A 22,417-nucleotide genomic window follows, 5' to 3' on the forward strand; every position below is an offset into this window, starting at 1 on the left:
TTCAGAATGAGCCTATGTTGTCTAACTCCCATATAAAACTTTTTTTTTTTGCTAGAAACTTTTTGTACAGGCCCATTTAAAGGGTTAATGGTGGCAAGTGACCAAAAGTAAAAACTACAAATTTGACCTCTTCCCAACATGGAAAACCACCAGCAACAAGGAATGCATGTTTATATGGTGACATGGCTTTGCAACCAAAAGAAATGCAGATTTAATGGAAGTCAATGGGGCAAAAACAGCCATAAACATAACGAAAGGGGAGTCAATTTGAACAATACACAAGGGTTGAATACAGTGATGTAAAGTAACAAATAATAAATACTCAACCTACTGTAATTGAGTAGTTTTCTCCGAAATTTTACTTTACTAAGTAGTTTTAAAATGTGCACTTTTACTTTCATTTGAGTATATTTTTAGTGCTGTATCTGTAATTTTACTCCACTCCTTCAACCTGCAGTCATTACTTTACTTTATTTTGTTTATGAGGACTAGAAAAATCAGTCCTGTGATTTCTGTCCAATCAAATCGCACACAGAAGGTAAATTGCAACATAATGAAGTACCTCAAGACGTGGGCGATTTATTGCAGCAAATTGTTTGGAAGAGTTAAAAGTGTCCAAGACGATGTCCAAAATCTCTTCTCGCATTGACCCAGACTGTTTAGATGATTGTAACTGATGAGAAGATGTCGGATGTTTACTGTATGAAGACCGAAATGGCCTTAAACACCCAGCAGGCACAAGACGTCACAATGACGTTAGATTGACGTTGTACCCCAACGTTGTGGGGACGTTGCATTTTGTTTGTAAATGAAAATTGGGTTGACATCAGAACCCAACGTCAGGCCGACATGAATGTCCAACCTAAAATCAACCAAATATCAACGTCTAGTGATGTTACAGCTTCATGTTGTGTGGACGTTACCACCATGGCCTCTATCAGATGTTGGATATTGGTTGCCATATCTGACATATAAATGACAGTATTTGACGTCAATATGACGTTGATTTAAGATGTTGGCTCGACGTTAGATTTTGGTAACTTTCTAACATAACCTAAAATCAATCAAATATCAATGTAATTTGGCGTCATTATTGGAAACCAATTTAATATTGCCCTTAGATGCTGGCTTGGAATTGAATTTTGGTCACCTGACATCACAACCTAAATCTAACCTAATATTAACGTCTTATGACATTGTGTGTCTGCTGGACAATAACTAAATGCACTACAGAATGTTACGTTTACACACATCCACAAATTACATGTAAAGCTCAGCTTTTTACAGCGTAATACTCACTACTCTTGAGTACTTTTAAAAGGGCTACTTTTTACTCATACTTTGAGTAATATTTACAACAGATACTTTTACTCTACTTGTATCTCTTTTACTCTCTACTCTTACTCTTACTTGTATCTCTTAGTACAAGTAATGGTACTTTTTCAGTACTCTTTCCACCATTGGTTGAATACAACAATTAGTGATTGATTGTAATGACTACATTAACAAAACTTAACTAAAACAAAAATAGCATATAGGTTAAAATGTTATGATAAAAAGTACATAAGACTTACACAAGACTAAATGTGAAAAAGTGAACACTGTTGTTCTTTATTTCTGATGTTGGCTCACCACTTTTTTTTAACATCATGTCAGTGGTGAGACTGGGTGTTGGGAAATCGGTTTCTCACTGGTAAATACGCTCGGTTATTCATGTTCACATAAAGAGAACGACGATTTGATAACCACATAACTTCAGCCTTTGTGTGAGTCATATTTGCAATTACTGAACTCATCCCAAGGGCATTTTAGTCAAGGAAGCCAGTTTCCCTCAAGTTCCTAGCAGAGTAACCACACATTAGCTCCAAACCAGTTCGACAAGTTTCCAAGTACTGCTTCTCTTCGTTTTAATGAGGATATAAATTGAGTTTAAACCAAACAAACTGTGCTTGTGTGTATTTGTGCTATTCTTCTTTGTAATAAATGCCCCATGGTGCGGGACAGTATTTCATTTCGAAGGCAAAATTATTTGTGGATTTTTAGGTGGAGTTTTGTTTCAAATTGTTTTTAAATGGAAAAATTCACTGGATTTACTAATTTTTGTAAGGTAAGTGCTTGCAAACAATTTATATGGGCTGAATTTAAACAAACAAATTAAATTTAGTAACGTTCAACTGTTTTCCAGGGTTGGATTGCGGCTGGAAGGGTATCCGCTGTGTAAAACATATGCTGGATAAGTTGGCGGTTCATTCCACTGTGGCGACCCCTAATTAATAACTAAAGCCGCCTTTCCACAAGACATTTGGACATGACTGTCGGAGTACGCCCCCTTGTGGCAGCTCGCACAGAATTTTCAGTGTTGTCGTGCACCATGGGCGAGAAGGTAAATTTTCGTGGTGTCCGAAATAAAGTGCAAATAGAGTCTTTATTCTCCGTGCGTTCACCATGATTGAATGGATGAATGAATGAATACTAGAAACTCATAGACTGCTTAACATTTTGGAGGGAATGAAGAGACAACAAAACAAAGTCATATTTTTATTACTCATTTATGAATAGAAATGTTTTTTTTTTTTAAATATAAACCTTACTATACTATACTATACTATATAAAAATAACAAAAAAACTCATATTTCTCATCTCGCGTGCACGGACCTGCTTGGTCGGCCAAGCACATCCGGTCGGCCAGTGGCATACAGTCTAGTCACAGGAGTTCACATTTGTCAACGGATCCGCAGCTCAATTCGGATCCGAATTTTCCGCATACGGAGATGATCAGAACTCCACGCATTTCCTGGACTATTCTCCATTGGAAATGAATGACTTCTGGTCTCGACGCTTGTCGTATGCAGTGGAAAGGAGGCTTAAGGGACTAAGCCAAAAAGAAAATGAATAAATGGATGAACTTGGTTTGTTTTTTTAAATTCAGCTTATATAAATTTTTGCAACCACTTACCTTAAAAAATGTAGTAAATCTAAATGAATGTGCTTGTTTTACTATAACTAGAAAAATAAAGTTCCTAGACAAACTTTATGGCAGCTTACGAAAGCCTCGTCTAAAGGTTTGAACTAGTTTTAAAGTTTAAATTAAGTAGTTTTTAACAAGTTTGAAAAAGTCGGCATAGATGGATAAGTATGTATATACTAGCATGTTTCTAGTATGGATTGGCATGTTTCTTGCTAGGCAGTTTCAAGCTAAGGCATTGTTAGATGGTTGCTAGGGTGTTCTGAGTGGTTGCTAAGGCGTTGCTAGGCAGTTGCCAAGGTTTTCTGAGTGGTTGCTAGGGTGTTGTGAGTGGCTGCTAGGTGGTTGCTAAGTTGTTGCGAGGTGGTTGCTAAGGCATTGCCTAGGTGTTGCTGGGCAGTTGATAAGGTGCTCTAGGTTGGTGCTAAGGTGTTGCTAAGTAGTTGCTAGGGTGTTCTGATTAGTTGCTAGGCAGTTGCTAAGGCATTGCTAGACAGCTGCTAAGGTGTTGCTCAGGTGTTTCTAGGTGGTTGCTAAGGTGTTACTAGGTGGTTGCTAAGGTGTTGCTAGGAGGTTGCTTAGTGGTTGCTAAGGCATTACTAGGTGGTTGCTAAGGTGTTGCTAGGTGGTTGCTAAGGTGTTGCTAGGTGGTTGCTAAGGTGTTGTTAGGTAGTTGCTAGGGTGTTCTGAATGGTTGCTAGGCAGTTGCTAAGGCATTGCTAAGTGGTTGCTAAGGTATTCTAGGTTGTTGCTATGGTGTTGCTAGGTGGTTGCTAGGGTGTTCTGAGTGTTTGATAAGGTGTTACTAGGCGGTTGTTAAAGTGGTGCTAGGGGGTTGCTAAGGTGTTCTGAGTTGTTGCTAAGGCATTGCTAGATGGTTGCTAAGGTGTTGCTAGGCGGTTGCTAAGTTGTTGCTAGGGGGTTGCTAAGGTGTTTTGAGTGGTTGGTAGGCAGTTGCTAACAAAAATTAACATGGTTTTAGTATGAATTAGCAATATGCTAGCATGTTTCTAGCAAAAATTAGCATGTTGTTAGCATGGTTCTAGTATGAATTTGCTAGCATGTTTTCAGTATGAATTAGCATGGTGCTAGTATGTATAAAGTATAGATCTTTTTCTTGGCTGCTGCATGGAGGGCACCATAGCCACCTGCGTCTTGCGGTAGAATGTTTAGAAATTCCGGTTACAGCATTTACAACTGGTAATTTGCGATCCTAAAATGGGTTTCAATAGCATTTTGAGTGGATTACGGAGTGTTTTGGTGACAACTATGAAAGGTGTGTGTTAAAGTTGTTATAATCTGTCAGATCTGTGGTTCAAGCGGGAGAGAGAGACGTCCTTTTAGTTTACGTGTCTGCTGCCAGAAATACAGTATGTGTGTGTGTGTGTGTGTGTTCCCGACCTGTCAGCTGTTAGCTCAGCGGCTCTTCAATGCACGCGTGCACGCACACACAGACACACAGACGCACAGACAGACAGACAGACAGACCCACACACACACACACACACACACACACGCACACACACACACACATACAATACTTCACTGTATTATAGAGCAAACCAGATTACTGGCATGAAACTTAACAGGTGTGTAAGTCATGCAATTTACAAAAAGGACCAATAAAAGTGTGTTACTGATACTCTGCTGGCTGATTTGCATGTTGATTCTAATCGGGAGCCGTTTATGTTAGTCGGACAGTACAGGCTACGTGTGTGTGTCAAACATTTTAGTGAATTACATTTGTTTGTGTTGGTTAAATATTTGAAAGAGAGAAAACGTTGACTTTAGCGATGACGAGGCTTCATTTAAACGGCACAAATGCCATCTGATAACGAGGGGGAATATGCCTCACAACAGCTTTCCATCCATTTAGGTCACATTTTTAAAAAATAATCAGTCCAGGAGGTGGTGCAGATCGACAGCAGTATTAGTTCAAAGACGTTAAAAGCCAATAAAAAAGATTAAAACTATCATATCAAAGTTGTCCGAAAGTGACTGTTTATACGCATCAGCTGCCGACCGGAAGTTCTTACCATTCTCCTTGCGCATACATGCCAAGCAAAATGGGTAATTTTGCATTCTAAGAAAAAGGTCTATAAATTAGCATGTTTGCTAGTATGTTAGTAGCCTATGTTTCTAGTATGGCTTAGTATGTTGTTAGTATGTCCAATGTAAAGTAAATGGGAGTTTTTTTGTAACAAAACTCTATGGGACAGTTGCTAGGGTGCTGTAAGTGGTTGCTGGGGTGTGGCTAGTAAGTTAAAAGGTCATCAGTGATTGGCAAATTGGTAGTCTGAGTTAAATGAGCCTCGGTAGAACTGAGTGTGACAATCTGACACAAAGTTATGAGGTCATAAAGTTTGGTCCAATGTTAAGTCATGGAGACTTTACTGAATTTATTGGGTCAGTTTTTGGAAAACCGTAAGTCGGAACAGTTGGAAAAGATATAGCTGTCAGACCAGTTTGGAGGTTCGGTGTTAGTTTGGTGTTGTATATGAATAGTCTGGGAGGAGATCCATATAGAAATTAGTCTCCCAAAGAGGAAGACGGAAGAATAATACATTTATGTAGTATAACAGTATGTTCTCTTTCTCAAGCCACTATAAATAATGTTCACCATCTGTACATTTGTATACCTGCTTGCATAATCCCAAAACTGGCTTTCTCTTTGTGTTTCTCACTTTCCTTCCCTTATTTAAACTTCCACATCTCAATGAAAACTTAGCAGCTCAAAATACAGAAATGTACCCTGTATGTGAGTAAATGACTATCTGCTAGTCCCTCAGCCTGAGTGGGCCATCTTAGCCTATAGTGGGAGAAACACAAACAAATATTAAGATACAGTATGTCTGTGGTAAAGCTCGATTAAAACAAAGCACAACAAATATGAAAGCAATTGGACAAACAGATGCATAAATAGTAATAGCCAATTTTTTTTCTTTTTATAGCAACACCAAGTGGTCAAACTATATGTTTTTTTCTTGTGACCTCAAACTGTGCTCATATGCAGTATACACTCTATATATGCACTAAGGGCGATGCAGTGGCGCAGTAGGTAGTGGTGTCGCCTCACAGCAAGAAGGTCGCTGGTTCGAGCCTCGGCTAGGTCAGTTAGCGTTTCTGTGTGGAGTTTGCATGTGTGAAGTTTGCATGTTCTCCCTGCGTTCGCATGCGTTGCGTTCGTTTCCTCCGGGTGCTCCAGTTTCCCCCACAGTTCAAAGACATGCAGTACAGGTGAATTGGGAAGGCTAAATTGTCCGTAGTGTATGAGTGTGAGTGAGTGTGTATGAATGTTTCCCAGAGATGGGTTGCGGCTGGAAGGGCATCCCCTGCATAAAACATGTGCTGGATAAGTTGCCGGTTCATTCCGTTTTGGTGACCCTGGATTAATAAAGGGACTAAGCCGAAAAGAAAATGAATAAATTAATGAATATGCACTTAGCAATTTAAGTTTTAGCAATTAAAGTGGATAGTTATAATAAAAAACGACTCACGATTTACTCACTCCAGTGGTTCCATACCTTATTATTTTTTTCTGTTGAATGTAAGAAAATATTTTAAAGAATGTTAGAAATTGGTAGTCATTGCTTACCATAGTAGGACAAATATATACTGTTGATGTCAAAGGTTACAGGTTTTCAGCATTCTTCAAAATATCTTCTTTTGTAAGGAAAGAAACTCAAGCAAGTTTGAAACAAGTGGAGGATGTGATGTCAGAATTTTTTTAATTTTTTTGGACGAACTGTCACTTTCAGTTGGCCACACCCACTTTAAGCATTTTGCCAATGAGTTGAAAGTTCAGTATTTTTAAGTAATTATCCATATTGGATCTCCAAAGGATGATTTTGCTTTGGTTTGGTGCAGATTGTGAGGGAAAAAACAACAACAGGGGTCTGGATGCAGACCTGGTGCAGATGCAGTCTCTCACCAGGCACGGTTGCCCTCCCTCTCCTCTCCCCTGACGGCCTGCACTCACACTGCATCTTTACCTTTCGAGCCCGAGCATGTTTACATCATTGATGATATGACTATTCAGTTTAACAGAAGAGAAGCGCTCTTTCTCAAATTGCTTTAGTTCTATTGTTTTGTATTATTTTTAGTGCTTTGGGATGCAGTGACACTTCAGCTATTTTGCTAAACGCATCCAAAACTTTTAACGCTCATAAGTTAACATAAAAGTCTTCGAGCTGTAGGTATTAGGAGGCTTGCTGAAGGTGCAGCTGACGTGCAGTGAAGGGTTTGAGTCTTTAATAAACTGCAAGTTTGCATTTATTTGAAAAGTAAGAATACAATCATATCGTGCCAAACCCCAACCGAACCGTGATCTGGCACACCTCTTCCAACCGGGCCAGGGTCGTGCCTGGGCCCAATTCGGAGCCCTCACACTTGTCAAACAAACCAGGAAACGCGCCCTGGCACAGTTCAGATAGCCTAGTGTGAAAACCCCCCAAGCCAAAATATCACCTTCATTTTGTGTGTGCTTTTTGTATACTCAGACTTATGTAGTTCTACTGTGAAACACCAAAGAACATCCATCAAAAGCACACAGGGATCCTAATGCTAGTGATTTTCCTTTCTCTATACCTCTTATATGTTCCAGCATTCAAACTGTCACTTAGTTTGACACTAATGAAGCCATTAGTTCACATATAAAGGATGTCTCCGAACAAAAAGCGACACTTCAGCTGATATTTGTAATCTAAGTGCACAATCTTCTTTCCATTTTCACAAAAACATTGGATATTTCAAACGGTGACATACAATATTAAAAAAGTTCACGTCATTCATTTTATCAACAGATTTCAGTGGCTTCATCCTCAGTAAACAGTGACTTAGGGCACAGTGAGTTTTAAATGCAAAATGTTTATAGACGCCACTCTGAGAACTAGCTTGATGCTACTGGATCTGACAGTATGCAAACTTTATCTTGCACTATGACTAAGCCAGAGAAAACAGCATTTTGTTGTTGTCTCCTCGAGTGAGGCTATATTTAAACTTCTAATCCTGTTCTCACAGTAAACGACAAACATTTGTGGTCAGAATCTCAGTTGCAGTGATGCAGTATTAGATAAAGCCGGGAAGCTGACGGTTGAAGCATGTTTTATAAAGGAAAAAAAGAATCTTTCCACTGGGAATTGAGCATCAACAGGGTCGCGAAGCTCCACCACCACTTCCCGTTTGTCAGAAACTTTGTCCTGACCTTTGAACCCAAGCCCTCCATGGTTGCGCTGACTTATACCCCTTGACGAAATGTGCTTCTTTGAGCCCAAAATAACTGGGGACCACTAAATATATCCTTTATCTTTTGTATTTAAATTCTTAACTAAGAATTATTTTTTTGGAGTGATGCTTGCCAATTGTAAACATGCTGCAACAAAGTTAGAGTGCTCTAAGGGTTTGTTTACTGTTGAAAAAAGCCCACCCCTGCATGCAAAATGGTAATATTCATTCATCAAATTATATAAAACAAAAATGGGAGAGTCAGATCCACAAATAACAGAGGACGACTGGAGAAATATGTGTGTCACACATGCAAAAAACACAAACCCAAGAGCTTGGAGAGAGTTTAGATGGAAACATCTGATGAGGTACTTTATAACTTCTAAGCTGTCTGCATTGCATACAGGTATTAAAAGTTTGAGCTCTTGTTGGAGACAATGTGGAACCTCAATGGCTAACCATTTGGGCTTTCTGGTATGAACTAGTGACTGAAATAAAAAGATAACTGGAGAAGAATTGTACTACTCATTTATTACATTATAGCTTGGGAAAATGCTAGAAATTGTTCCAACTATTGACGAGTATTTAACCCTCTACTGCACGCATTGTGATCAATCTATAAAAAAAATATTTGACTGTTTTTCTATTCTTAAAATGGCTTAACTTGAAGTGCTGTAAAAAAATGGAAACATTTATTTTTTAAGGTACTTTATGATATGATGCCATAAGGCAACAACTTTCAACAATGGATCTAACTTAGAGATTTCAAATGTAAAACTTTCCTTATAATTAATAATTTTGTTGTTTTGGTGTTGCAGTATTATAAGCTTATACACCTTATACATGCTTCCAACAACTAATATTCCAGCAGCTTTCATTTATTCCATTCTTTTTTGCTGAATATTATTAAAAACCAACCTAATATTGTATAATCATGTATACAACATACAGTAAATATAAATATTTTCTCCAGTAAATATTATAACAAATAAATAGCAAGTCTGGTATATCCAGATGCATCAGAATAATGTAGCTACTAGATAACAATATTTATATATTATACTATATACTATACTACAGTACGCCTGTCTTATTTGCCTCTGAGCTAACTTATCTGAACTGTCTCAAGCAAATGTCCAGTCTGCATCATTCTCATGGTCAATAAAACCCATCTCATCCTCACTTTCATCTGCAGGAAGAGCCAGCTATGTCCTTTTCTACTTTCACTTACCATAGAACATGATGGTGCCCGCTAATAAACTGTTCCCTGTATTCATATCTACACAAAATTAGAATTGCCATTAAAACTTTTATCCATGATGCAAATGCCATTAACATATGGCTAATCAACATTATATTACTAGCATTCATGTTGTTATTGATACAACTTAAAAGTTCACAGCTGACCTTGCTAGCTAGCTAGCCCGTTGCAATATTGCACGTTCCACTATTGCAGTGTTGCCATTTGGCAACACACACATTTTATTTAAAAAAAAACTAATTTATTTTAAAAAATTGAGTTGTGAATATGTCATCATAACTTACTGGAGGTGATGTTTCAGATTTTTTTGTGGATCAGACATAATTTGATCCTTTGTTTTTATTGACGTTTACATTTGCATTCAGCAACTACTCCAAATAAATGCCAGTCTGTCAGAAATCGCGCTACAGAAAAGCACTGTACGTCATGTGACTTAACCATAGCACATCATTGGCTACACTAAGATAAATATCATATTGTCTCTTTCTTGACCATGTGACCAAAGCCCAACTACTGAAGGCTAAAGCTACGGTCACACTGGGCTTTGTGTGTGCGAAATTCTGTCTTATGGTGCTGCGAAAAGGGGCGGGATTAAACAAGATGATTAGACATTTTAAAAAGCCAGCGATTGGTCCATGTTTTAAATTTCTGTCCAGAGAGGGCATGTTTTGATCCTCGATTGGTCTCACGCAGTCAAGTGATGCGATTTCGCAGGTCAGAGTTCACCAAGCTTGAACTTTGCACCGCTGTGAACTGCGAAACTTAACGCATGACCCTGCGTTTCCAGTCTGACGCATTCACGTGCGTATGAATGGAAGTCTATGGGAGGAAAAGCCCAGTGTGACCGCAGCTTAATTTATACTTCTGCGTCACGCGCACGCGTATGCCATGGCGCAGCCAACACGTGGACGCATAGCCCCCGCCGTGGCCGGCGCTGACACGCACCTTTTAAAAAAAATTAACGCAAGTAGCGCAAGCCTGTGATTGGTTGGCTTGGTAGCGCTCACGAGTATGGGCGGGACTGAGAGCCGCGTGAGCCAGATGGAGCGAATGTTTACAAGTGTGGAGTGCCGTGAAGGAGCTCCAGATGGAAAGTTTTGTTTTGTATTTACATTATGGTTAAAGTTGTTGCACGTCTGCTGGTTCCAGCCTTAAAATGAGCGAGTCTTGAACCACTTGTACATTTAAGGAAGCATTCAGAAAAAACAAAATCTCAGCGAAGGAACTCGACACAGAGGAACATAAACACCTCACTTCCAACTAGCGTTTTGGAAGTGTTATTGCAGAACAACAGAAACAGCACGCAAAAGTATAAAGCCTGGTTTATACTTCTGCGTCAAGTGGTTGGCATGACCTACGGCGCAAGCCTTGCACGTAGCTGTGAATTTATACTTCTGCGCGCTGTTTCTGTTGCTCTGCAATAACACTTCCGAAATGCTAGCTGGCAGTAGGTGTCTATGTTTCTCTGTGTCGAGTTCCTTCACTGGTGTTTTGTTTTTTCTGAAAGCTTCATTCATGTACAAGTGGCTCAAATTCGCTCATTTTGAGGCTGGAACCGGCGGACGTGCAACAACTTTAATAATAAGGTAAACACAAAACAGCAGTCTCCATCCGGAGCTCCTTCACGGTACTCCACACTTGTAAACACCCGCTGCATCACGCTCACGCGGCTCTCACCTCTGCCCACACTCGTCAGTGCTACAAAGTTGACCAATCACAGAGCTTGCACAACGCATACGCGTTACATTTTTTGAGAGGTGCGCGTCAGCGACGGCCACGGCGAGGGGCTATGCGTCCACACATAGGCTGCGCCGTAGCATACGCGTGCACTTGATGCAGAAATATAAATCAGCCTTAAATGCACAGCTACACGTGTTGCATGCGCCATGGGTTACGCCGATCACTTGACGCAGAAGTATAAACCAGGCTTGAGACATTCAAACTGACCAATCAACAGTCCACACACCAGGCCCTAGTCTAATCAGTATCTGCCTTTGGAGTCAGTATGGACCTTCTTTGTTTTGCCATATAAACACATGGATATGATAATTTTCAGTCCTACAGACCTTTTTTTTCCCCAAAATATCTACTTTTGTGTTCAATTGAAACAAAAAGCTTGTAAAAGTTTGAAATAAGGGCAAGTAAATGATTCTGAATTAAAAGATTTTGGTGAACTATCCCTTTAAATGTTTTTTTTTAATGAAAATAAAACATGAAAAACTATTTATTAAACATTAAATTATAAGATTATGAATTGTGTTGTTTCAACTAATTTTAAATAGGTAGTTTAAACAAGCAGCAAAAGTCATTTTTTGAGTGTATAAGACATTATGACAGTGATTATATTTCTGATGACTTGGTCAAACTGTTTTCAAAACTTCATCCATGGCAGCAGAATGCCTTGCAGATCAATAAGTTGAAACATTTTTATAGCAGCTGTATATTTCAAATAAGCAGCTTTGCTTTGGTGACCCCTGCGGGATTTTGTTTCACCTGATTTACAGTCCACCAACAAATAATGAATGTGATTTACAATATAAAACCCCTCATTTGTGCCATGAGTTATAGTAATAGCCTGCCTTAGCATCTACCAGTGAAAATGTTTTCTTATGCGATCAGCTGAGATTCAGGGCTCAGTTGAAAGGCTGCCAGTGAAGATAAAGTGTTTTAATTGAACATTAAGTGTGGCGAACAATGCCCGTGAATGTGGATGTGCACACATAAAACATTGTGTTTCTAGTTCTCCAATGAATAATGAATATTATTTACTCCAGCTTAGGGAAGTGTGTCTGGTCACACAGTTGGGTTTGGTCAACAGACTCTTTGTGTAATCATGGACCAGTTTTTTGTCTGGGGTTTGTTTTCCCTTTTTCTTAAGCTCCTTTAGTCACTTTACCGGTTTTTCATCCCCTCGAGCTTCTAAAAATCATCTGAAAGCTTTATGTTCATCATAAAAGAACTGAAGTCATCAGAGGGTTATTATTTTTAAGTATAAATGATAACGGCTTGATATGAAAAGAAACTGCTGAGTGATATGAGACATTAAAGCAGCAGCTGTATGTAGGAGATGAGTTTGTCCCAAATGAGTGGAGATGATTCAGTATTTGTTTATGTAAAGCACTTTAAGATGAACAATTAAAGGTACTATAGAAAATATAGATGGTTATTGTTTTATATCAAGACTAGCTATAAGCAGTGTAAACTAGGCACTGTTTTCAATTTCAAACAGAATAGTTAACCTCAAAATCAGAAAAGGTTGGGACAGTATGGAAAACGCAAATAAAAAAATTAACAAGTGATTTCCAAATTTGCTTTGACTTGTATTTCATTGCAGACAAAATGAATACAACATATTTAATGTTTTATCTGGTTAACTTAATTTCATTTGTAAATATACATCCTTTCCTGTCATTCAGACCTGCAACACATTCCAAAAAAAGTTTGGGACAGACGCAATTTAGGGCTAGTAATCAGGTTATTTGGTTAAATTATGTGATTAGGAACAGGTGACGTCAACAGGTGATTGTAATTATGATTTGATACAAAAACAGCATCCAAGAAAGGTCCAGTTCTTTAGGAGCAAAGATGGGTTGAGGATCGCCAGTTTGCCTATAAATACATAAGAAAATTGAAATGTTAAAAACAATGTTCCTCAAAGAAAGACAGGAAGACATTTGCATATTTCACCTTCAACAGTGGAATCTAAAGGAGCCCAAGCTTAAGCTGAACTACTCTCATCCCTTAGGCGGCACTGCATCACGAATTGTCATTCATCTATAAGCGATATGACCACATGGGCTCAGGACTACTTTGGCGTACCTTTGTCAACTACCCCAGTACATAGTTACATCCACAAATGCTAGTAAAACTGTACCGTGCTAAAAGGAAGCCCTATGTTAACAGTGTCCAGAAGTGCCATTGACTTCTCTGGGCACGGAGGCATCTAGCATGGACCATCATACAGTGGAATTGGGTTCCGTTGGCCAGATGAATCAGTATTTCAGGTGTTTTTTTTTGTAGAAATGGACGCCGTGTGCTACGGACCAAAGAAGAAAAGGATCATCCAGACTGTTACCAACAGTGTTCAGTTCCTAAACATATTTAAGTGTTGTAAAAAGGAATGGCAACATTACAACGTGGTAAATGTTTTACTGTTCCAACTTTTTTTAATATATTGCAAGAACCAAAATTGGAATGCGTTACTGGAACACGAAGAACACATTAATTAACTTTGTTGTATTGTCTGCATAGAAATACAAGTTAAAGTAAATTTAGAAATCACTTCTTTTTTTTATTTGCGTTTTTCATACTGTCCTAACTGTTTCTGATTTTTCATAAAAGAAGAACGTTTTACCTTGTTTTTACATTGCTTTTTTTCTCTTTTAGGAAACTGCTTCACTGGATGACAAGTACAACACTTTACAAGGTGAGCTACTGAGCAAACTTACCATGGCAGAAAAATCATCCATATGGAGATAGATAGGTGAGGCAAGCATATTCGATTCCAAATCATAGACATTAAGTTGTTTTGGGGTATTTATTTATTGAAATAATCATTTATTCATCAGTAATACGTCCCTGTAAAGGAATAAATGTTCTAGGCATCCTGCTAATGTAGATGTTGGACTGAAGCAACTAATAATAGTTTACAATGTTGAAGGGCAGAGGGTTGCTGAATAACTACGGGGAGATGTCAGCTGCTGTCTGGGCTTTCACTGTCTTTCTACATCTTCCTTCCTTCATGTGTTCAATACTTTTTTCCTCTATCATTTTATTTCATGAGGCATAACTAATTTGTAAACTAATTAGATTTGTTTTCTTTGCATATATGGATTTCTTTGGTTGTTACCAACGTCTAGGAAATTTTCAAAAGTCAACAGCACCTCTAGAAATATGTTTTCTGAGAAATAATGGTGAAATCTTCAATAAAAAATTGTCCCTGAAGTATTTCTGCTGAGCTTAGGATTGATTTAAGGTAATCATTGATTACCTTCAAGGATAAACAATAGATAGCTGTTGTGTTATAGTCATTTAAGGAATATCAGACCATGATAACATGTCATGATGACTCAAGCCTGCACTGCAGTTGGGGGCCACCTAAAGGCCCTGACACCCAAACTAGCATCAAAGAACTAGTGATGATGAAAGCTGACTGCGATGTCGCCTCATGTTACCTGCATGCGGGACAAAATGTTGTTCTTGAACAGGCTGTAAAGACCACAGCCAACTGACGGTTATATTCTGTAACTAGCTATGAAAAGAGAAAAAGAGAAAATGGCTATGTTTCCATTCAACTATTTATACACAAAACTGGAATATTGTATAAAACCTTTGTAAATAAAGCACTGTTTTTATCCGATTAGACAAAAATAACAAAATAATCACTAATAAACTGGTGCCAATTATCAAAAATAAAATGGAATTTGAGGTGGCACGGTGGCTCTGTGGGTAGCACTCTCACCTCACAGCAAGAAGGTTGCTGGTTCGAGTCCAGGCTGGGTAGTTGGCATTTCTGTGTGGAGTGTGCATGTTCTCCCAATGTTGGTGTGGATTTCCTCCGGGTTCTCAAGTTTTCCCCACAGTCCAAAAACATGCACTATAGGTGAATTGGGTAAGCTAAACTGTCTGTAGTGTGTGTGTGAATGAGTGATTCCCAGTGCTGGGTTGTAGCTGGAAGGGCATCCTCTGCGTAAAACATATGCCGGATTAGTTGGTGGCTCATTCCACTTCGGCAACCCCTGATAAATAAGGGACTAAGCTGAAGGAAAATGAATGAACCATGTCTTTGGACTGTGGGGGAAACCGGAGCACCTGGAGGAAACCCACGCGAACAAGGGAAGAACATGCAAACTCCATACAGAAATGCCAACTACCCAGCCTGGACTCGAACCAGCGACCTTCTTGCTGTGAGGCGATCGTGCTACCCACTGTGCCACAATGACACCATTGTAGTTTATGCAAATGTTTTTCATATCGCATAAAAAGTTTATTCTGCTCACTTGTGCAAGGCATTTTCAAAATGTGCCTAAACATAGGTGGATAAAACATGGAGTTAATCACTCCATACCCAATTAAAAATGCTTACAGTAGGTTGACCAGACATGCTATTTTATCAGGGAATGTCCTGACCAGGATTTATATATTTGATTTTGTCTTCCTGTGTTCATACTTGCTGAAAGTAATCACTGGAAAGTTGTTTGAGCAATGATAACAACATTCAGGCATTGTACACAATTGATTAATCGTTGTTTATGAAAAGGTGACACTGACAGAATAAAAATGGAATATTTTAGGCACTGTTTGGGAAAAATACACGCAGCAAGATTCTAAACTATTCATATGATGTTCACATTACTTTCAAGAAGTTACAGAAGAGGATTTGTAAATGAAGCAACGTAACTGACGCTGGTCATGTTATGACAACATAACATTAGCTTTGGACTCTCAAAGCACCTGTAGCCATTGACTTGCATTTTACAAATCACCAAGGACCAAAAAGTCACCATGAAATCAAATTCACTCTTATTTTTATATGTATATTCTTGTTATAAACAATGTATTTGTGCACGTCATGGTTTTGTACAAAATTCATTTGTTTTGAGCGTGCAAAATGGCATGTTGTGTTGTGTGCTAACAATTTTGTGCATATAAGAACATATTTTGAGTGTGCAAAATGGACTTTTGCACATGCAATAACAATTTTGCAATGCTAAAGTTCATTTGAGAATGCAAAATGTGACCAGTAAGTGAACTTTTAGTCACTTTGAGGAGAGGGAAGTTTTTGAGGGCAAATGAAGTTTTGGAAAAAAAATTAAGTGCACAGATACATCGATTATAACAAGAAAATACTGTACATATGAAAATAAGAAGAGTAAATTTTGATTTCATGGCAACTTTTGAAAAGATTGAAAATAATTCAAATGGATGGTGAGCAAAAAAAATAACAGTCCAATAACAAAATGAACAGGAATCCATAGAAGGCAATACAAAAATCCTGACACAAACATATCAGAAATCTAAAGATCAAAGCAAAATCCAGGGGAAACTAAACCACAGTACAAAAGTAACTTAAGAAAAGACTTAAAATAACAAATAAGAAACAGCTGAAACCAATGATGTGATCAAAGCGTAGTGGGGACTGAAGTTCAGAGGACAAAACAAAACCTGCTGCCCTCGAGTGTCCATAGAAAGGCATTGCAGCAGGTTGTGACATACTCCTTCATTTTGTTAGCTTGTCTTTCAGCACTCCAATTAGTTTCCAAAGAACAGAATCAAGCTTTGCCCTACTTTTTTTTCTCATTTCAGGGACTGTTTAAAGTGGATATACATTCACTGGCCACTTTATTAGGTACACCTGTCCAGCTGCTTGTTAATGCAAATTTCTAATCAGCCAAATGGCAGAAACTCAATGCATTTAGGCATGTAGACATGGTCAAGACGATCTGCTGTTCAAACTGAGCCTCAGGAGGGGAAGTTGTTCAAGATGGGGTTGTTGGTGCCAGGTGGACTGATCTGAGTATTTCAGAAACTGCTGATCTACTGGGATTTTCACGCACAACCATCTCTAGGATTTACAGAGAAAGGTCAGAAAAATAGTAGATATCAGAGGTCAGAGGAGAATGGCCAGACTGGTTCGAGCTGATAGAAAGGCAAAAGTAACACAAATAACCACCCGTTACAACTGAGGTATGCAGAAGAGCATCTCTGAACACACAACACATCCAACATTGAAGCAGATGGGCTACAGCAGCAGAACATCACACCGGGTGCCAATCCTGTCAGCTAAAAACAGGAAACTGAGGCTACACTTCGCACAGGCTGCCAAAATTGGACAATAGAAGATTGGAAAAACGTTGCCTGGTCTCATGAGTCTCGATTTTTTTTCGGAGACATTCGAATGGTAGGGTCAGAATTTGGCATCAACAACATAAAAGCATGGATCCATCCTGCCTTGTATCAACGGTTCAGGCTGGTGGTGGTGGTGTAATGGTGTAGGGGATATTTACTTGGCACATTTTGGGTCCATTAGTAATAATTGAGAATTGTGTCAACGCCACAGCCTACCCGAGTATTGCTCCTGACCATGTCCATCCCTTTATGACCACAGTGTGCCCATCTTCTGATGGCTACTTCGAGCAAGATAACGCGCCATGTCATGAAGCGCAAATCAGACTGGTTTCTTGAACATGACAATGAGTTCGCTGTACTCAAATGGCCTCCACAGTCACCAGATCTCAATCTAATTAAGCACCTTTGGGATGTGGTGGACCGGGAGATTCTCACCATGACTCATCATGATCAACTTCGTGATGCTATCATGTCAATATGGACCAAAATCTCTGAGGAATATTTCCAGTACCTTGTTGAATCTAAGCCACGAAGGATTAAGGCAGTTTTGCAGGCAAAAGTGGTGTCAACACTGTACTAGTAAGTGTACCTAATAATGTGGCCGGTGAGTGTACGTCACGATAGCAGAAACAACCTAAACTTTTGTTTTATGGTGACTTTAAGAAGAGTTTGTATCTATAATTTATCCAGATTTAGTGCCTTGCACTAGACTTTGTTTATAAATGCGTTATTGTAAACAGTACTAATGACAGCCTGAAACAATTCTACTCAGTAATTGAAATATCAATATTTATAAGGAAAAAGTATCAATTATGCATGTAAAATCTGATACTGTATACTGAAAATATCTCAAAAACTGTCGATGGCCAGTTAATTATAGACCGTAAACAGTAGTGGCAGTGGTAGTGCGCTCTTCATGGGAAATATGCCTATTAGTCTCCTCATCCCAAACTGAAAAAGTTCCATTAACAAGTTCCCATACACTGACCACTTCCTCCTATCCCCCATATTTCCTGTCACAATTTTCATCTTAAATTGAAACATGCTGGCGGATCAACTTGCAATCCGTCCCGAACAGTCAAAGTGAAGGCTTGTCACGCAGACTAGTTGTTCTAAGAATGGTCTGAATATTTTCTCACAGGCTCAGACAAGTCAAGTAAACTGAGGGTCATTTGGAGACTGCAGATCATTTGAAGATGAAGGGTACGCGCCAAGAACAAAGAGCAAAACCCTTTCCATTAACTGTCCACAACTTCCCCTTCCATAAATCTCAGAGACTGTGATGGCCAATAGCGCAGTTTCGAACTCGGCATGGCTTAAGGCAGTGTGTAAATGTGTGTGTGATGGTAACAGTTATGGTTATAATAATGCTGAGGAACAGCCGCTGTGGGACTGCTAAGTTTAGAATGTTTTGGAGGGAGAGCCTGTACATCCTGTGTGTGCTGGGGAGGATGTGTTTGTCTTAGTAGGGTCACGAAAAAAAAATCAATAATGGACATCAATCTGTCCTCTTATTCATTTTTTTTTTCTTTTAAGGCTCCAGACAATACATCTTTTTTTTTATTAAACAATGCCATTAAAATAAAACAAAATATATTTTTAGTTTTTATTTATTTATATTTATTTTTTAGGGTGGCACGGTGGCTCAGTGGTTAGCACTGTCACCTCACAGCAAGAAGGTTGCTGGTTCGAGTCCTGGTGCTCCGGTTTCCCCCACAGTAAAAAGATATGTGCTAAAGGTGAATTGAATAAACTAAATTGTCCGTAGTGTATGAGTGTGTGTGAATGTGAGAGAAATGGTTGTTTCCCAGTACTGGGTTGTGGCTGGAAAGGCATCTTTTGCGCAAAACATATGCTGGAATAGTTAGTGGTTCATTCCGCTGTGGCGACCCCTGATAAATAAGGGACTAAGCCGAAGGAAATGAATGAATGAATATTTTTAAATGCTGTACTTTGATTCGTTCAGCCAAAAACTAATTCTGTTATTAATTACTCTCACACATGTCATTCCAATCTCCAATCATTTTTGGACATCTATAATTTGGTCTATATTTTATTTTTTAATTAAAAAAAAAAAAGTATTTTATTTTTAAATTTCATGTTTTTTAAATACAATATTAACTTTTTTAGTTATTTACCATCTTTTGCAAGTATAGCTACTGTATATTTCTGTTTGTTCATATCCCGTCTCTTTGTGCCCCCTGGTGGCATTGTCGCAAACTGCTGCTGTGACACCTGAAAACATGTTCTAAATCCCTTAATCCTGCCGTGACGTCACATGCGGTGGTAATGGTCATTTTGAACTGTCACCTTCTGTAATTTAACTGCAGTTTTTTATTTTTATTTTGGAAAGCAATTAATAGATTACTTAGATGAAATTGTAAGATGAGTAATAGAAATTAAATTAGCAGTTAAATTACTAGCAAAATATGGTAAACAACTAAGAAGTTAATACTGTATATAAAAAACATGGAATTTTAATACAAAATTAATTAAGACCAAAGTATAGCAATATCCATTCTGTATGCTGAGGAAAACAGAACATTTTTCAACAAATTGGTTGAGAGAATGTTTCAATGACACATTGGAAAAAAAATGGCAATCACTTCGAACAGCATTCAAGAGTTCGTAAGTAAGATATTGCTTGACGCTATTAGCAGGTTTGGCATGCTGTCCCGGGATATAACCATGAGCTTGGAGATAATTGAGCCCAGGGCTCCTGCCTGGTCAATAAGCATATAAGGGGGTCCGAGATCAGGTAGGTCTCGAGAGCTCCCCCTGGTAAAGGGTAGAAAAAAGAGGAGATGGGGCGGAAGGTGGGATTCTTTCAAAACGAAGATAGTAGTAAGGCAAAATCGGTCTATTTATTGTAGACCTGAATCAATCTGATTGGATTATTGCTGATTACAGATGAGAGGTCAGCTGCGATCAGTCATATCGCATACTCCTCTCGAAATTAGTTTGTGTAACTTCACTAAGTTGCAGAAACATAAACATAAACCCTTATAAACATTCATTCGTGGCTTTTAAAAAAATTGGGAATTCAGGCTCCCAAAATGCCGGATAAGTCTGGTTGAAACACAGCTATGATGCAACATTTTTGCATATACAGTTAAACCAATATTCATGTATGGATCTTGTAGTTCACTGCTGGTTTTCATAAGATTATCCTATAAGCTTCATTAATTTTCCTTCGGCGGAATGAACCGCCAACTTATCCAGCATATGTTTTACACAGCGGATGCCCTTCCAGCCGCAACCCAGTACTGGGAAACACCCTTAAAAACAATAAATGGAATAATTTGAAGAAAGTTGAAAACCTGTAACCATATCATTCATATCATTTGTTTTTCCTACTATGGAAGTAAATGATTTTCAGTTTTCTTCAAATTATCCTCTTTAGTGTTTAACAAATGAAAGAACCCAATAAAGGTTTGGAACCACTTAAGGGTGAGTAAAAAGTGAGCACATTTTCATTTTTGGGTGAACTACCCCTTTAAAGTTGACGTTCAATACACTGAGAAATGTCATGCTCAAGAAATGGGTAGGCTGGACTCTTTTCCTTCACCAGTATCATCTTTCTTTTGTTGAGGTAATCTGGCGGTTAGACACACCTATCCAGGCCTCTACTCTATAAACTAAGTATTTTGGTTAAGCTAAGCCTGGAGCATCACTAATAATGACTCCAGTTTATTGCATTTACTTACTCGAAAAGAAGCAGTAAAAGTGTTAAGAGAGTGCAGGTGCTATTGAAGTGCACCGATTGTAAATTCTAAGACATTTGAGAAAAAAAATGTGACATTTGATTTACTTTATGTAATGCTAAATAGAAATCAGAAAGGGCTCTCGCTAATATTTGGGACATTCTACAAGAAACGTACATTTTCACTTTTCAAAAATGTGACAGGGACTGACAAGCATAAACTCATACAATTCAATGATAGAATGCATCCTTGATCACTGACAGCTCCATCAAATGATGTCACTTCCTGAGTCATAGCTTAAAGGTGTATTGCACAAATTTTATGTTAAATTTAATTAGCTTTTTCTGAAGTTTTTTTCTAAATAACAGTTTAGCATAACAAAATCTATTAAAGCTTTAGGTTCAATTGAGCTGACGACAAGGACAATGACAGGGTTTGTACATTCGTAAAGTGTTTTTAATAAAGAAAACAAATCTGAGAACCAAATGAATGACCTATTCATTTACAGAACAACTCACGGAAATCAACCATTAGGCCATTTTAGAAAGTTTTGGGATGAAATAAATTTTTTATCTACTGTATTTATGTTTTTATTTCAGATAATGTACATTTCTGGTAGAATGTCCCATTTGCAAGACAACCAAATAATGATTATTGTGAATGCTACAGCTTTATATTTGTATGATACAACTGAAAACCATCTATACCAAATATATGCTTTCCCAAAATACCCATTTATTTCAGTGTCAATAGAGAAATAGGCCACATGAGAATGGTTTATGTAGCATTTTAGCCATCTGCTGATTCAAGATTAAAAAAGCTTTGAAGATATTACATAAATTTACCCAATCAGTGTTGGCATATCATATATATAAAAATGGTAATTAATTTATCACCCCTAATATTTCAAAACTGGCCTGTAGATGCAGGATAAAGTTCTATGGTAAAATGTAAATAATTTGAATCAAAATTCAACACAAACACATAATCACAATATATCTGGCATTTACAGGACAGTCTTGAATTATAAGGGGTGATAAATTATTCAAATATGTTGTTAGATTATTGTAGTTTTTGATATTATTAACATTTAAGGGGTAAAGTAAATATTTTACTCACAAAAATATGGGTTGACTTGTAAAGCATGTTTGGGATTTCATGTTCACGTAGATTTAAGGATTTTAAGATTATTAGAATCCACAATTACCAGAGGCCACAAGACAAGATGGGGGCAGGGGCTAGTGTTTGACAACTATACATCATAATATGCAACCATGCAATCGTGAATCCCAAGTGAAGCCAAAACTTTTCGATCTCCCCGTGGTGACTGGATGCATAGCAAGTGATAAGCCCAATATTATTATTATTAATATGATGATTATTATTATTATTATTATTATTATTATTAATAATAA

General features: G+C 38.1%; 1 long non-coding RNA gene across 1 annotated transcript; it reads left to right on the top strand.

Moving 5' to 3' along the window:
• The first annotated feature begins 1,887 nt into the window (after nt 1-1,887).
• Nucleotides 1,888-13,879, top strand: LOC130231483 (uncharacterized). Its single transcript, XR_008838045.1, has 3 exons — nt 1,888-2,107; nt 2,186-2,383; nt 13,837-13,879. It is a non-coding gene; the product is annotated as an uncharacterized LOC130231483 (long non-coding RNA).
• Nucleotides 13,880-22,417: the final 8,538 nt, after the last annotated feature.

Source organism: Danio aesculapii, chromosome 7 (genome assembly GCF_903798145.1).
Source record: "Danio aesculapii chromosome 7, fDanAes4.1, whole genome shotgun sequence".
Classification (NCBI taxonomy): domain Eukaryota; kingdom Metazoa; phylum Chordata; class Actinopteri; order Cypriniformes; family Danionidae; genus Danio; species Danio aesculapii.